Source organism: Pleurodeles waltl, chromosome 3_1 (genome assembly GCF_031143425.1).
Source record: "Pleurodeles waltl isolate 20211129_DDA chromosome 3_1, aPleWal1.hap1.20221129, whole genome shotgun sequence".
Classification (NCBI taxonomy): domain Eukaryota; kingdom Metazoa; phylum Chordata; class Amphibia; order Caudata; family Salamandridae; genus Pleurodeles; species Pleurodeles waltl.
The window spans coordinates 1,954,705,438-1,954,721,981 of record NC_090440.1 but is presented as its reverse complement, the minus strand read 5'-3'; the positions used below and the strand labels follow the sequence as shown (position 1 = coordinate 1,954,721,981).

General features: G+C 44.7%; 1 protein-coding gene across 6 annotated transcripts in view; it reads right to left on the bottom strand.

The window, feature by feature from the left end:
• Positions 1 to 16,544, bottom strand: part of ABR (ABR activator of RhoGEF and GTPase) — an 826,710-nt gene that overhangs the window by 50,039 nt on the left and 760,127 nt on the right. The window lies entirely within an intron of this gene.

The window sequence follows — 16,544 nt, the reverse complement described above, 5'->3', positions numbered from 1 at the left end:
GACTGCTTGGTTTCCTTCAGCTTCCTAAATAAAAACTCTATCCAGTTTTGTCTTTTGTATAATGTAAAGATTTGGCCGAAGCTTCCCAAACACTGAACACAGGTACAACATGAGTAGCTTCTCTAACAAAAATCCTTACGGGGCGATGTCAGCCTGCAAGCTGCACAGAGAACAACTCACCTCGTCTCTGTCCAGTCAGTTACACCGTGTACAGCAGACATGCATTGCAGCCTGTACATATACAAAGGTAGAACATATACAGCATGTGCAGAAACAGTGCAAGCTTCTCTCACATACACACACCTTTACAGTACAGGAACGTCAGTGCAGACTGCTTCACGCAGCACATATACAGCATGTGCAGAAGTAATGCAAGCACGTACAGTACAGGAACGTCAGTGCAGACTACCACACACAGAACATATACAGCATGTGCATAAGCAGTGCAAGCTTCCCTCACATGCACATACCCTTACAGTACAGGAACGTCAGTGCAGACTGCTTCACGCAGAACATATACAGCATGTGCAGAAGTAATGCAAGCTACCCTCACATTCACACACGTACAGTACAGGAACGTCAGTGCAGACTACCACACACAGACCATATACAGCATGTGCAGAAGCAGTGCAAGCTTCCCTCACATGCACATACTCTTACAGTACAGGAACGTCAGTGCAGACTGCCTCACGCAGAACATATACAGCATATGATATGCAGTGCAAGCTTCCCTCACAAACACACCCTTAAAGTAATTTAATGTCAGTGCAGACTGCCACACGCAGAACATGTTCAGCATGTGCATAATCAATGCAAGCTTCCCCCACATACACACACCTTTACATTATAGGAATGTCAGTGCAGACTGCCACACGCAGAACATATATAGCATGTGGAGAAGCAGTGCAAGCTTTCCTCACATGAATAGCATAAGCAGTGTAAGCTTCCCTCAAATACACATACCTTTTACAGCACAGGAACGTCAGTGTAGACTGCCACACGCAGAAAATATACAGCAGAAGCAGTGCAAGCTTCCCTCACATTGTTTATGTGCGAGTCATAATTTGAGGCATGAGAGTGAAACTGCTTGCATAGAACTGTTGGCTAAAAAACAGGATTGGCAGAAAGTGTCCAAAGAGGCTTGAGCTGCTTGGCAGAAATAAGAAGGGATGCTGTGTACACTGGGCCTGAAGTCCCCCCTCCAAAAAAGCAGTACAGCTGCCTACCGCACCTTTACATAACAGCAAAGATAATTTGGTTCTCCTTGTCTGTGATCTTCCACAGAGCTGCCCTGGTCTCATCTTCACGTGCATTAACCTCTTCGTTGCGGGTGTCGGCCACTGGCCGACGCCCACACACCCTCCCTGGTGCGGGTCACGACCAGTGGCCGACACCAGGAAGGGTATCAATAAATCCTGATTTATTATTTTTTTTAAACCCCCCCCGGAGACACGGAAGCTTCCGTGTCTCCCCCCGCCCCCCCACCCGCCCCTTTGTGACGTCAGCGCGCCTCGCGGCGCGCTGACGTTGCAAAGGTGTTTTCCCCATCAAAGCAGGAAGCAGCCTTGCGGCCGCTTCCTGCTTTGATGGGGAAAACGGCCTTTCCCACGTTCGGGAAGGCCTCGTAAGAAAGGGGAGAGTCTCCCCTTTCTTACGAGGCCTTCCTGAAAGTGTTTCCTGGCCCCCGATCGCAGCACAGCTGCGATCGGGGGCCAGGAAACACCACTAGACGCCAGGGATTTCACTTTGGGGGGGCGGCCCCCTCGGAAAACGGGCCGCCCCCCCCGGGGGCATAATTAATTAAAAAAAAAAAGGTAGGTGCCCCCAGGGGGGGGGGGGTCGATCGCGGCCCCCCCCCCCAGGGGACTGTTTTTTTTTCAAAAAAATAAAAATAAAAAATAAATAAAATGACAGGGGGTCGCCCGTGGGCAGGGTGACCCCCTGTGGGGGCAATTTTTTTTTTAGATGTTGTAGGGTTTCCCTGGGGGCCATTTTGGCCCCCAAGGAAACCATACAACAACTAAAAAAAATATATCTATATATAGATCTATATTTATATATCTATGTAGATAGATATATCTATGTACATGGATATATCTATAGATATATCTATGTACATAGATATATATATATAGAGGTAGATCTATATATACCAAAGAGATTTATAAAGTGTGCTACTCACCTGTGAGGGTCTCAAGGCGCTTGGGGGGGGGGGGGGGCGGGGGGAGGGAAAGGGGCTGGGAGGTTCACTGTTCGAAAAGCCAGGTTTTGAGGCCCTTCCTGAAAAGAAGTAGGTTTTGGGTCTTGCGAAGGTGGGTTGTGAGGGCGTTCCAGGTTTTGGGTGCAAGGTAGGAGAAGGATCTGCCCCCGGTGGTGGTGTGTTTGATGCGGGGGACAGAGGCGAGAGAGAGGTCAGCTGAGCGGACGTTTCGTGTGGGGGTGTGGAAGGTGACTCTCGTTGAGGTAGGCAGGGCCTGTGTTGTGGAGTGATTTGTGTGCGAGGATGAGGATCTTGAAGGTGATCCTTTTGTCAATGGGGAGCCAGTGGAGGGATTTGAGGTGTGGAGAGATGTGTTCGTGTCGGCGGAGGTCGAGGATGAGTCGTGCTGCTGAGTTCTAGATACGTGTAGTTTGCGCTTGAGTTTTAGAGTGGTGCCGGCGTAGAGGGCGTTTCCGTAATCAAGCCTGCTGCTGATGTGTGCGTGAGTGACAGTTTTTCTGGTCTCTGTGGGGATCCATTTGAATGTTTTTCAGTATACGGAGTGTGTTGAAGCATGAGGAGGTGAGAGCGTTGATTTGTTGGGTCATCGAGAGGGAGGAGTCTAGGATGATGCTGAGGTTGCGTGCGTGGTTGGCGGGGGTGGGTGCAGGGCCTAGCGTGGTGGGCCACCATGAGGGGTCCCAGGTGTTTTTGTGTGGGCCAAAGAGGATTATTTCGGTTTTGCTTGAGTTGAGTTTCAGGTGATTGGCTGTCATATATATATCACTTTTGTCAATATGTGTGTGGTTTCCCTGGGGGGAAAAGGGTCCGACTTGTCTAGTGGCAGTTTTAGTGCCATAAAGAAGCGCAGAAGGTTTATATGCCTACTGCAAAGAGCAAATCTGTATTTTATGTAAATAGCTGAGTACATTAGCAAAGTCTATGGAGAGATGAAGGGCACTTTTGCTGGGTGGTAATGAGGGAATCCGAGGAGGAGGGAGTGGGAGCACCAATAATGATTGTTGGACTGGGCACAGGAGGTGCTAAAGACTGTGACGAATGGTATGTGACAAGGTGTTTTTTGAGTGTCTTGAAAGTACGTGCTGATTGAGGGAAGAAGCGCAGGTAAGGTGGCCTCTACTGTTGCACGTATCTCACACACCATCGATTTTGTGACTGTCTACGTAGGCTAGTGTTTTAGAGCAACAGTTTAGCCAATAGCAGAGATGGCATCTTGATGGATGACTGCTGCCTGCACTCGGGTTATAGAGGACCGCTCTGACATAGGATCAGAGACTGAGACATCAGATACTGAGACAGCATCTGAGGGATAGGACAATGGCGCAGACTCTGGGAGTGATTTTTCAGTCAGAGGAGTCCCATTCGATAACTCCTCTTCCAGTACATTATGAGGGAGGTGATGAGGACAGTCCTGCTGTCCCTTCGCAAGCTGTTTGTGCAACTGGGTAATAGTGGGTTAGGCCAAACCAGAGAGCAGGTGAATGCGGCGGCAAGCAGAGAGAGAGTGCTCTCTTGGGAGCTCCCCAATTTAGTTCAGCCCCAAATTCCACCACCCAAATCATATTGTGGAGACATCAAAATTATCCATGGCAAAACAAACTGGTTTTGTAAGGCAGGCACCTGTGTTTTTGGTCCTGGATTCGGCGGCCATATAGAGAAACACACTAAACCCAAACATTTCTGGAAACTAGACATTCGGGGGAGTCCACAGAGGTGTGACTTGTGTGGCTTCCCCAAAGTTTTCTTACCCAGAATACCCTGCAAAGCTGAAATGTTGAAAAAAAACTCAATTTTTCTCGCATTTCTGTCACACAAACTACAGGAATATGCTGGGATCCACAATATTCCTACCACCCAGTGACTCCTCACCTGTCCTGATAAAAACACTACCCCACTTGAGTGCCTACACCTAGTGTCTGTGTCAGGAATGGATCACCCCAGGGTCAACAGCTGCCTCACGTAAGGACCAACATTGACCGTTGTGTGATCTATTCCTGTCGCAGGCACCAGGCCTAACCACACAAGTGAGGTATCATTTTTATCGGGAGGCTTGGGGGAACGCTGGGTGGAAGGAAATTTGTGGCTCCTCTCAGATTCCAGAACTTTCTGTCACCGAAATGTGAGGAAAACTTGTTTTTTTAGCCACTTTTTGAGGTTTGCAAAGGATTCTGGGTAACAGAACCTGGTCCGAGCCCCGCAAGTCACCCCTCCTTGGATTCCCCTAGGTCTCTAGTTTTCAGAAATGCACAGGTTTGGTAGGTTTCCCTAGGTGCCGGCTGAGCTAGAGGCCAAAATCTACAGGTAGGCACTTTGCAAAAAACAGCTCTGTTTTCTGTGATGTGTCCACGTTGTGTTTTGGGGCATTTCCTGTCGCGGGCGCTAGGCCTACCCACACAAGTGAGGTATCATTTTTATCAGGAGACTTGGGGGGACGCTGGGTGGAAGGAAATTTGAGGCTCCTCTCAGATTCCAGAACTTTCTGTCACCGAAATGTGAGGAAAACTTGTTTTTTTAGCCACTTTTTGAGGTTTGCAAAGGATTCTGGGTAACAGAACCTGGTCAGAGCCCCGCGAGTCACCCCATCTTGGATTCCCCTAGGTCTCTAGTTTTCAAAAATGTACAGGTTTGGTAGGTTTCCCTAGGTGCCGGCTGAGCTAGAGGCCAAAATCTACAGGTAGGCACTTTGCAAAAAACAGCTCTGTTTTCTGTGATGTGTCCACGTTGTGTTTTGGGGCATTTCCTGTCGCGGGCGCTAGGCCTACCCACACAAGTGAGGTATCATTTTTATCGGGAGACTTGGGGGAACGCTGGGTGGAAGGAAATTTGAGGCTCCTCTCCGATTCCAGAACTTTCTGTCACCGAAATGTGAGGAAAACTTGTTTTTTTAGCCACTTTTTGAGGTTTGCAAAGGATTCTGGGTAACAGAACCTGGTCAGAGCCCCGCGAGTCACCCCATCTTGGATTCCCCTAGGTCTCTAGTTTTCAAAAATGTACAGGTTTGGTAGGTTTCCCTAGGTGCCGGCTGAGCTAGAGGCCAAAATCTACAGGTAGGCACTTTGCAAAAAACAGCTCTGTTTTCTGTGATGTGTCCACGTTGTGTTTTGGGGCATTTCCTGTCGCGGGCGCTAGGCCTACCCACACAAGTGAGGTATCATTTTTATCGGGAGACTTGGGGGGACGCTGGGTGGAAGGAAATTTGAGGCTCCTCTCCGATTCCAGAACTTTGTGTCACCGAAATGTGAGGAAAACTTGTTTTTTTAGCCACTTTTTGAGGTTTGCAAAGGATTCTGGGTAACAGAACCTGGTCAGAGCCCCGCGAGTCACCCCATCTTGGATTCCCCTAGGTCTCTAGTTTTCAAAAATGTACAGGTTTGGTAGGTTTCCCTATGTGCCGGCTGAGCTAGAGGCCATAATCTACAGGTAGGCACTTTGCAAAAAAACAGCTCTGTATTTTGTGAAAAAATGGGATGTGTCCACGTTGTGTTTTGGGGCATTTCCTGTCGCGGGCGCTAGGCCTACCCACACAAGTGAGGTATCATTTTTATCGGGAGACCTGGGGGAACATAGAATAGCAAAACAAGTGTTATTGACCCTTATCTTTCTCTACATTTTTTCCTTCCAAATATAAGAGAGTGTGTAAAAAAGACGTCTATTTGAGAAATGCCCTGCAATTCACATGCTAGTATGGGCACCTCGGAATTCAAAGATGTGCAAATAACCACTGCTCCTCAAAACCTTATCTTGATCCCATTTTGGAAATGCAAAGGTTTTCTTGATACCTCTTTTTCACTCCTCATATTTCAGCAAATGAATTGTTGTATACCCAGTATAGAATGAAAACCAACTGCAGGGTGCACCTCATTTATTGGCTCTGGGTACCTAGGGTTCTTGATGAACCTATAAGCCCTTTATATCCCCGCAACCAGAAGAGTCCAGCAGACAAAACGGTATATTGCTTTCAGAAATCTGACATCGCAGGAAAAAGTTACAGAGTAAAACAAAGAAAAATGGCTGTTGTTTTCAGCTCAATTTCAATATTTTTTTATTTCAGCTGTTATTTTCTGTAGGAAAACCTTGTAGGATCTACACAAATGACCCCTTGCTGAATTCAGAATTTTGTCTAGTTTTCAGAAATGTTTAGCTTTCCGGGATCCAGCATTGGTTTCACACCCATTCCTGTCACTAACTGGAAGGAGGTTGAAAGCACCAAAAATAGTAAAAATGGGGTATGTCCCAGTAAAATGCCAAATTTGTGTTGGAAAATGTGGTTTTCTGATTCAAGTCTGCCCGTTCCTGAAAGGTGGGAAGATCGTGATTTCAGCACCAGAAACCCTTTGATGATGGCATTTTCAGGGAAAAAACCACAAGCCTTCTTCGGTGGCCCTTTTTTCCCATTTTTTGGGAAAAAACTAAATTTTCAATGTATTTTGGCTATTTTCTTGGTCTCCTCCAGGGTAAACCACAACTATGGGTACCATTAGAATCCCTAGGATGTTGGAAAAAAAGGACGCAAATTTGGCGTGGTTAGCTTATGTGGACAAAAAGTTATGAAGCCCTAAGCGCGAACTACCCCAAATAGCCAAAAAAGGGCTCAGCACTGGGGGGGGAAAGGCCCAGCAGCTAAGGGGTTAATTACTCCATTTACCCAGTAGTGTGGGGAGGCAGGCTGGAGGTGGTAGTAAGCACTCACTGTTTTCCCCATATCTGAGTAACGTTGATGTAAATGCTTGAGTTAGGCTAATGCATGCACAAAACAACAACAGAGGAAGACTGTTTTCACACTAATGAAGATCTACCAGGAAAAAACACATTTTTGTTGGTCCGTTCACTACTAAGAAAAGTTATCTAAGAGAGTAGGGAGAGTTACAGAGCGAACTTCTTGACAGAATTTGTGTACTGATATGTCAAGACATGCAGACGTCTACAGTTATTCTACACATAGTTGCTCAGAATTGTGAGGGTACGTATGTAACCTAAGGCATAAAGTACCCTCCACCATATACAGGGAGTGCAGAATTATTAGGCAAGTTGTATTTTTGAGGATTAATTTTATTATTGAACAACAACCATGTTCTCAATGAACCCAAAAAACTCATTAATATCAAAGCTGAATATTTTTGGAAGTAGTTTTTAGTTTGTTTTTAGTTTTAGCTATGTTAGGGGGATATCTGTGTGTGCAGGTGGCTATTACTGTGCATAATTATTAGGCAACTTAACAAAAAAAAATATATACCCATTTCAATTATTCATTATTACCAGTGAAACCAATATAACATCTCAACATTCACAAATATACATTTCTGACATTCAAAAACAAAACAAAAACAAATCAGTGACCAATATAGCCACCTTTCTTTGCAAGGACACTCAAAAGCCTGCCATCCATGGATTCTGTCAGTGTTTTGATCTGTTCACCATCAACATTGCGTGCAGCAGCAACCACAGCCTCCCAGACACTGTTCAGAGAGGTGTACTGTTTTCCCTCCTTGTAAATCTCACATTTGATGATGGACCACAGGTTTTCAATGGGGTTCAGATCAGGTGAACAAGGAGGCCATGTCATTAGGTTTCCTTCTTTTATACCCTTTCTTGCCAGCCACGCTGTGGAGTACTTGGACGCGTGTGATGGAGCATTGTCCTGCATGAAAATCATGTTTTTCTTGAAGGATGCAGACTTCTTCCTGTACCACTGCTTGAAGAAGGTGTCTTCCAGGAACTGGCAGTAGGACTGGGAGTTGAGCTTGACTCCATCCTCAACCCGAAAAGGCCCCACAAGCTCATCTTTGATGATACCAGCCCAAACCAGTACTCCACCTCCACCTTGCTGGCGTCTGAGTCGGACTGGAGCTCTCTGCCCTTTACCAATCCAGCCACGGGCCCATCCATCTGGCCCATCAAGACTCACTCTCATTTCATCAGTCCATAAAACCTTAGAAAAATCAGTCTTGAGATATTTCTTGGCCCAGTCTTGACGTTTCAGCTTGTGTGTCTTGTTCAGTGGTGGTCGTCTTTCAGCCTTTCTTACCTTGGCCATGTCTCTGAGTATTGCACACCTTGTGCTTTTGGGCACTCCAGTGATGTTGCAGCTCTGAAATATGGCCAAACTGGTGGCAAGTGGCATCGTGGCAGCTGCACGCTTGACTTTTCTCAGTTCATGGGCAGTTATTTTGCGCCTTGGTTTTTCCACACGCTTCTTGCGACCCTGTTGACTATTTTGAATGAAACGCTTGATTGTTCGATGATCACGCTTCAGAAGCTTTGCAATTTTAAGAGTGCTGCATCCCTCTGCAAGATATCTCACTATTTTTTACTTTTCTGAGCCTGTCAAGTCCTTCTTTTGACCCATTTTGCCAAAGGAAAGGAAGTTGCCTAATAATTATGCACACCTGATATAGGGTGTTGATGTCATTAGACCACACCCCTTCTCATTACAGAGATGCACATCACCTAATATGCTTAATTGGTAGTAGGCTTTCGAGCCTATACAGCTTGGAGTAAGACAACATGCATAAAGAGGATGATGTGGTCAAAATACTCATTTGCCTAATAATTCTGCACTCCCTGTATGTTTTGAAAATACTGCAAGTCACTGAGGTGTTCTGTGACCAAACAGAGGAACAAGGCAAAAATATGCAATATCTTTCCAACGTAAGGCAGAGGGTATTTTATTCCTTGGTGGCACCATTACCCTTCTTCCAACAAATCTTGCTCCATCCTACGAACGAGAAGGTTGCAAATCTGTAGAATACATGTGAAATCAGTACTGTAAAATATACAGCTAGTATTTTTTAGGAAAACATTATATGCATTGTAAGTCACTCTAAAAATAAGAGATGTTTGCTGTCGTGATTAAGTTAGCAACGTAAAAAAGAAAATCTGCTGTAATGGCTCATTTGTGGTAATGCCTGTTCATTTTAATAAAATAGTTAAGAAGATCTGAATGCTTGCTTGTTCTCATTCTCATTGTTTAACCAGCAGTTGTAATTCTGCTCTGTGACCTGCATTTACAGAGAAGGTTGACTGCAACAGGCAGTGGAACATCACAAATCAAATGTAATAAGTTATGACAGTTGAGCAGTTATCTATTTTTTATTACAGGTGACTAGTGATGATACTACTAGTCTGTAATAAGAAAACAAGCATTTGCAATGCAATGGGTCTCACATTTGCTCGAGTTACAGCTATTAGCACTGTAAATTCCTAACTGGACTTTTCTTGCCACTTACATTGAAAATGAAAAGTAAAACAGTTGACTTAAGCAAGCTGAATCAAAGCGCTATGAGTGCGAAGGAGAGACACAAACAGAAAAAGAAGTTAGTTCGCAGACAAACGTATCAGCAATCGTGCAATTATCCACGTAACAGGGACACTCTGCAAGATGGTAACAAAACCGCGCCAAGGAGCGACAAACGTGAAGCATTTACCAAAGATAAAGGATTTTTGAAAGGCAAGCCCACGAATGAGTGAAAGTGATGGGCGTGGTTAAATGCCCAAAATGCTTACTACAGGTCCAAGTGCTTATGCACTCGACCTAGTCAGAGACTGTTTTTATACAGTGATCACAGGCTACCTAATATATATACATGGCTATCGGCAACACGAGTTTTACTTGAGGCCCAGGTAGTGGACACAGTGTAGCTACAAAGGCCAAGAATAGTGGAAAGGTGAAACAATGTGTGTCATCAGTCACACCAATGCACATCACCGGCACTGGGTGTAGCCGACACGAGGTGCAAAGTAACTGGTTGCCAGGTATGGCAAATGCCTACTAGCTACAGCTTTCACTGCTGTGAACTGAAGGCAAAGGTGCATGAATATTCTAGGCACCTCTTCAAGCACATTATAATTTGTATTTATTTTTAAATCACGGAAAAAATGATTGTTAATGGAAATTATTGGTTGTCCACAAAGATCAGTAACTAAACAATTTTCATTAAAAAACAAAACAAAAAAAATGTCTGTAAAATTCTAGGTGGAAGGATGATATTGTTAGGATCCCAAATGACAAAATACACTGAAATACAAAAGTCATGATGAGATAGGCATCCATAACTATCTCCCAAATCGCTGGACATAAGCTCAGAGATGACATCGCAAGTTACATCATTGATAACATTAGCGATATTATTAGTGTCAGTGTATTTAACATCAGCATTTTCTACTGAACCTGCAAACAATCCACATCTTGTGATGAAGAGTGGGAATGCGGGGTTTTATCATTTCTGTGGGAATCTGCATGTTTAACAGTATCATGCGGCCGCAACCTTTCAGCTAGGATTATACTTATGGGGATCTGAATTAGCAGGGCGCGTACATTCAGTCGTATGTAATCTCTATCTACCCAGAAGGCGTCAGAAATGATAATCGACAACTTCAGCTGCTTATGTCTGCATCTGTTTGCTAACAGTGACGATACAGCCTTCTGTCTGGAAGTATTAATTGCAAGGAAATACATATTTTAAAAGTTTGCTGCGGTCTTGCAACAACAATTAATATTTAAGTGAATGGGCATAGCTGTAGCAGTCTTTCTTTTCTAAAGATTTGTTACAATGAGCCCTGGTTGCCGACAGTGAAACACCACCTTTACAACTGCACTTAAATTGCTAATGTTACCAAAGTCAACGGAGATTTCCTCTGTGACATCAAGTATGAGTGGGCGCAGCGTATTTGGGGTGATATTTGCTTACATCACCATTTTGGAGGAATGTCAATATTATTGAGAATTTGAGCCTTAACCCTGATGCCCCTTCAACTAAAGGTTTTGGAAGATTTCCTTTGTGTTGCTTAGCTTTTGATGTTAGCAGACATCCTCTCATCAAATGCAATGCTTATGACCTGGCAACACCTATACCAACACACAACACCTAAAAGCAAAATGTATTTAAACAACAGTAGATACTCAAACCAATAAATGATACTTCATTCATAGTCATCTCTGTCACAGCGGTAAGCAAAAGGTAATATAACTTCATATGTAGGATGGTTTACATCATTTATAATTGCATCTGTTTCGTTACAGGTGTGGTCATAAGCATTACACTACAGGTGTGAAGTATGAGTTGCATGACTGTTGTGTGAGTTATGGATTGAGATACAAACTGTAAATTCAGAATGTCAGTGTTTTTTCTGTTCTATTACCAAACTGGGCTTTATCTGTGGTTTTTTAAGAGGTGTTCTCTTTTTTTTTTTTTTTTTTAAGTCAATGTGTTTTAACCTAAGCCAACCACAGTTCCACTGTTTTTCAAGTGAATTTATATGTATGTGTGTGTGTGTCTGTGTATATATATATATATATATCTCAGCTCCAACAGATCCAAACAGGCGCGCTCTTCTCATGTTGGTGCCCGCATGGGAAGGACCTTTTCCCATCAATAATCTTCACACCAGTTTGACAATTAGGTCAAAAAATGCGGCACTCACGGCAACAAGTTTGAATCTCGGCAAGGCTGATTCAGGATGGTCTCTGAAGTCACTCTTGTAGTCCCAAAGTTTCTACTGGTTCTTCCAAGTTATTGTGAGATGTTGGAGCACCTTATTTGCCCACAGCTTGCACATTGATATGGATAGCTAATGAACGCCGGCAAATGTGATATTTTACTATATGTGAAACCCCAAATCTTAAAGAATGTAGAAATATATATACAAATTCCCTCCAAAAACTAGGAGTGCTACTCGGCAGGATAAAAACAATGAAGAATCCTGCAGCATGAGTTAGGCCCATCAGAAGTGGGACAATATTACTCTGTACATGCTTGTCCATTTATTTTATTGTTACAGGCGTAAGACCCACGAAAAGAAAATCGTTTCACTATGTGTAATGCTTTTGCACAAGCGTTTACAGACACGATGATAACATTTCCTCCTCATCATAACTGGTCCTATCAGTTTATGGTCTCTCTCTCTCCTCCAACACTCTCCTGTCCCACCACCTCACCTGCACGGTATGAACGTGCGCTTCTCCTGTCCCTGTGTGGCTGCACAAGCACATCTGTAGCTGTTGCCTCTTCCACATATCAAATAGATTGCCAACAAAAGTCATAAGTGTTTTGCTGCTCCACATTGGAGAAGTCTGAGACCGAAAACATTTGGTTTGGCTGCTTGGTAGCTCCCTTATTATACGAGACAAAATACCCCCTAACAGAACTTATGAAAGAATGTTTGAAGCCACCTCAATGGTCTGTAACGTCATAGAGGCCCTCGGCTGTGACGTCATGTTTCCATATAGTCACAGAGCCTCACTGACAGGTAATACAATGTCTATGACGCACAGGTGGGGCTTTTCTATCCAATATGCTGTTAGCGTATGTTTGTACCGGATACTGCAGCGGATAACATCTGCCAGTGTAATATACTGTGCCGAGACAGAGCCACGAAATATTCATAGATCATATGATCATGTCACAAATGCAGGTGCAAACAAATACAAAGCAAGATCCAAAAACACACGAACAATAACAAACAAAACCTCTCTAAGCTTGCTCATGTTTCTTTAGATGCCAAAATTATCAGGGGAGATGCTTGGCACCAGTCAGAAGTACACTCTGGGAGCCAGCGGAAGCGGGGGAGGAATGCTAGCCGGAAGCAGTTTCTCTGCTTAGAACGCTAATTTGACTGCAGGATGGGAGGCCAGGGTGCAGAGGTGGGAGGTTTGTACGCAAGGTATTTAAAAAGGGACCGAGAGACTGAACAAGCCCCGGCCAAATTTCTTCCTTCCCTTCAAGCGCCGCATTTATGGTCCTAGCGGCGGTGCAACTAGGCGCAGCCTGGAACAACGACCAGCCAGGGAATCACTGGCTTCTGGTTAGGTTCTAAGGGGCCCCCACTCGTATGAATAACCGGGACACGAGCACAAGGACACAACCATACAGCGCTACTTCAGCAACCTTTGGTCGCGTGTCTTCAAGACTCCACCCACCCCCATGTGAACCTGCTACATGTAACACACGGGGGCCTTCTGGCTTCGGTTAAGATGTTCAGGAAAAGATGGCTTCTCAAATCCAGCATCCTTCTTCGGCTGATTAAAGGACATGATGTGCCGGAAGAGCCGACTGTCGACACCGGTGTGCCAAGTTTTCAATCCTTGGGGGCTTTCGATGTGGTCGGGTGCGCTGGAAAAATGGGGTTCGGGCATAGGAACAACCCGTCTAGCACCGCGCAGCTTACTGCTTATCTCTGTTGTAAATGTCCCAGTGAGAGCGGGGACCCCTCACCTTGCCCAACTCTCATTACTTTCATATTAAGGCTACAGAGTGGAGGAGCCTCTCGGCCTGCTGTCCCCTACACAACGCCCATAAATATCTCTCAAATACCACTTGGTTAAATGCTCTACCAAAGTCACACCCACAAACAACAAACACAATTGTTTAGGGGATTTCCCAAATCCACTCGGAAGGAGGCCCAGGGACACAAGTCCTGTGATAATACATCGACGGTAGTGCTATACAAATGTGAATAACATGCCATGTCTATGGTCCTAACAGCAACAGCTTTACTTCACACAGGAGTATATTTCATTCTCATTACATCTGTCTGAGAGTATATAAAGAGCACACGACCCATCAACGCTGGCCCTCTTCCAGTCCCATGGGAAGGTTCTGTGATGATCAGACACTTCTCACGGGGTGACCCGCATGATACAATCGTAACTGCTCTAAGCATCCTATAATCCACCATAAAGAATTCTATGCATCCATCAATATAAAAAAAAACTGGATCGTTACTATACGGGCAGCGGTAAATCCATGAAATGCAGTAAAATGGTCACCTGGAAGTGGTTTCCTGATCATGTGATTAAAGTTGTACCACACTGTGCCAGAAGAACAGCCCTTTATGAGTGCAAGGTGCACCACAGCCGCCCCGTCCCATGTCCTCCTTAGCTTCTTCTGATACTGGGCTTATAATATTTGTCAGCCAATACTTCCCCACCTGAAGGTGCTCCTGAGCACTGACTACAGCATCTTTCTGCCAGGAAATATAGTTTGACATCCCTAATGTTCAGAATCCAGATGGTCCATAAAACTACAGCTAATTTACTGAAGTTTGTAGCATGCACAATTTAACTGCCAACTTATGCAGAAAAACGTTTATAGCTGGTTTGGTCATGGTTTTCTCACTGTTGTGTTATTTGGATCATAACTGCTGTCATCAATGTGGCATCTAGGCGCTAAAGATAAACTAAAACATCCTCCGTAAATCTATGGATACTTCAATAAGGCTAGGAAAGTGCAATAGTTTCCAGGTTCCATCTAAACAAAAGACGGTTTTAGGCTGCCTTAGGCAGATAGGAAGATCGCTCCAGGGAACAAGAGTCAGGACAGAAAAAGCTGCCCTCAGAGTTGCTTCTTCTATTTTGGTTTAGGTAGTAAGGAGGAGTTGGAAGAGCGCAGGATGGAGATCAACTGTATGAGTAATGCAGAAGTTTAAAATTAAACCCTGATGAAGCAAGAACGCGTGGAGGGCCAAAGAATAACAGGGGTGCTCTTTGGATTTTGGACTCAATTTTGGGCAGGACAGCCCTGTTTGGTGGGTTATTTGAACCCTTCAAGTCCACTCCTCTCACCTCACCCCTTCATATTAAATCTGAAAATATCAATCATGACAACATTCCCTACACGTGGCTGAAAACGTTCTGCAGCTATTTTTCTATGTACATATATATATATATATATAAATCATGGTTGTCACTGAAGCGCCTAAGACGAGGTGATAACTTGTTGGATAGACATTACACCTTTAGGATTAACCAAAGGAAAGTGCACTACTCAACTGTCCCTAAACCAAGTTCCATGTTCCTCACCCTCATACAACTCCCTCTCATGCAAGGGACACTTCTGCTTGACCCTAAACCAAGCTCCAAGTACCTCGCCTTCATGCAACTCTCCCCTCCAGTCACACAGGGGACACCTCTCCCTGACCGCAAAGTGAACAGCGAGGACATCACACTCATGTAAACTCTGCCCTCCGGTAACGCAGAGGACACCTCAAACTGAAGTGCAAGTGCATCACACTCATGGAACCCTCGCCTTCAGTCATGCAACGGACACCTCGCCTGGACTTTAAACTGAGCTGCTAGTACCTCGCCCTCATGCACCTCTCTCCTCCAGTCATGCAGAGGACACCTCTCTGAACCTAAACTGAGCTGCTAGTACCTCGCCTTCATGCAACTCTCCCCTCCGGCCATGCAGAGGACACCTCTCTGATCCTAAACTCAGCTGCTAGTACCTTCCCTTCATGCAAGTCTCCCCTCTGGCCATGCAGAGGACACCTCTCCTGGACCTTAAACTGAGCTACAAGTACCTCGCCCTCATGCAACTCTCCCCTCCGGCCATGCAGAGGACACCTCCCCCTTACCTCAAACTGACCTTCAAGGGCAACACACTCATGCAACTCTCCCCTCCGGCAAAGAGGACAACATTAAACTGAGCTGCACATACCCTCTTGCAACTGTCTTCTCAGCTCATGGAAAGGACACTAGATCCTGACCCTAAACCGGGCTCTAACTACCTCTACCCTAATGCAGCTCTCTCCTCTGGTCACACCAGGAGCATGAGGATCCTCATAAATAGAGGTGGACTAGGGCAATGGGTGTGTATTTTAATCCCCTACATTTGGGAGCTGGAAGTAATACATATAATGTGTACAAAAGGTAATTTATCACACTGATGAAAAGCATTTTTAAAGAGCTAAAACATTAAAAAATATCTTGTAATCATAAACTAGATGTAGCTCATGCAATCATTCTTGTAGAGGATATTCACGTAAATGAAAACGTGAAATTTTCACCCTAAAGCGCTTCATCATCAATATCATCCTGCAGCAGGAGTACAGCACTTTCTTGTAGCAGGTTCCTGCAGATGCCACGGATTTAGACATATTGCTGATGCAGGTGGTATTAGCATGGTTCCCTTTTTCTGCGTGGAATATTTGCTACTTGTAGGACTTGAAAAACAAACACGGATCTTATCTGGTAGTCAAGAGAGCACAGAACTACATCAACCTCAATCCTCTTCCCGAATCTCACACTATCACTCATCGTTAAGTTCCCATATCCTGCTGGCCTGGACCTAATAAATGTCACTCTGTCACAATGACGGCCATGGCATCAGACAGACAAGGACGGAGCAGACAAATCAGATACATAAAGACATCTACACAGTAGGCCACAATTAAGTACACTGGCAGCAAAGCTGGTCATCCTGAAGTCTTCCAGTGGTCTGACTGGCACTGTAAACTTCGTTGTTCACCATTTTTATACACAGAATTGCGAATTTTGAATGGCCTACTCGAGTCCAGTCTAGTTATGGTCAGTCAAGTTAAGATCTTC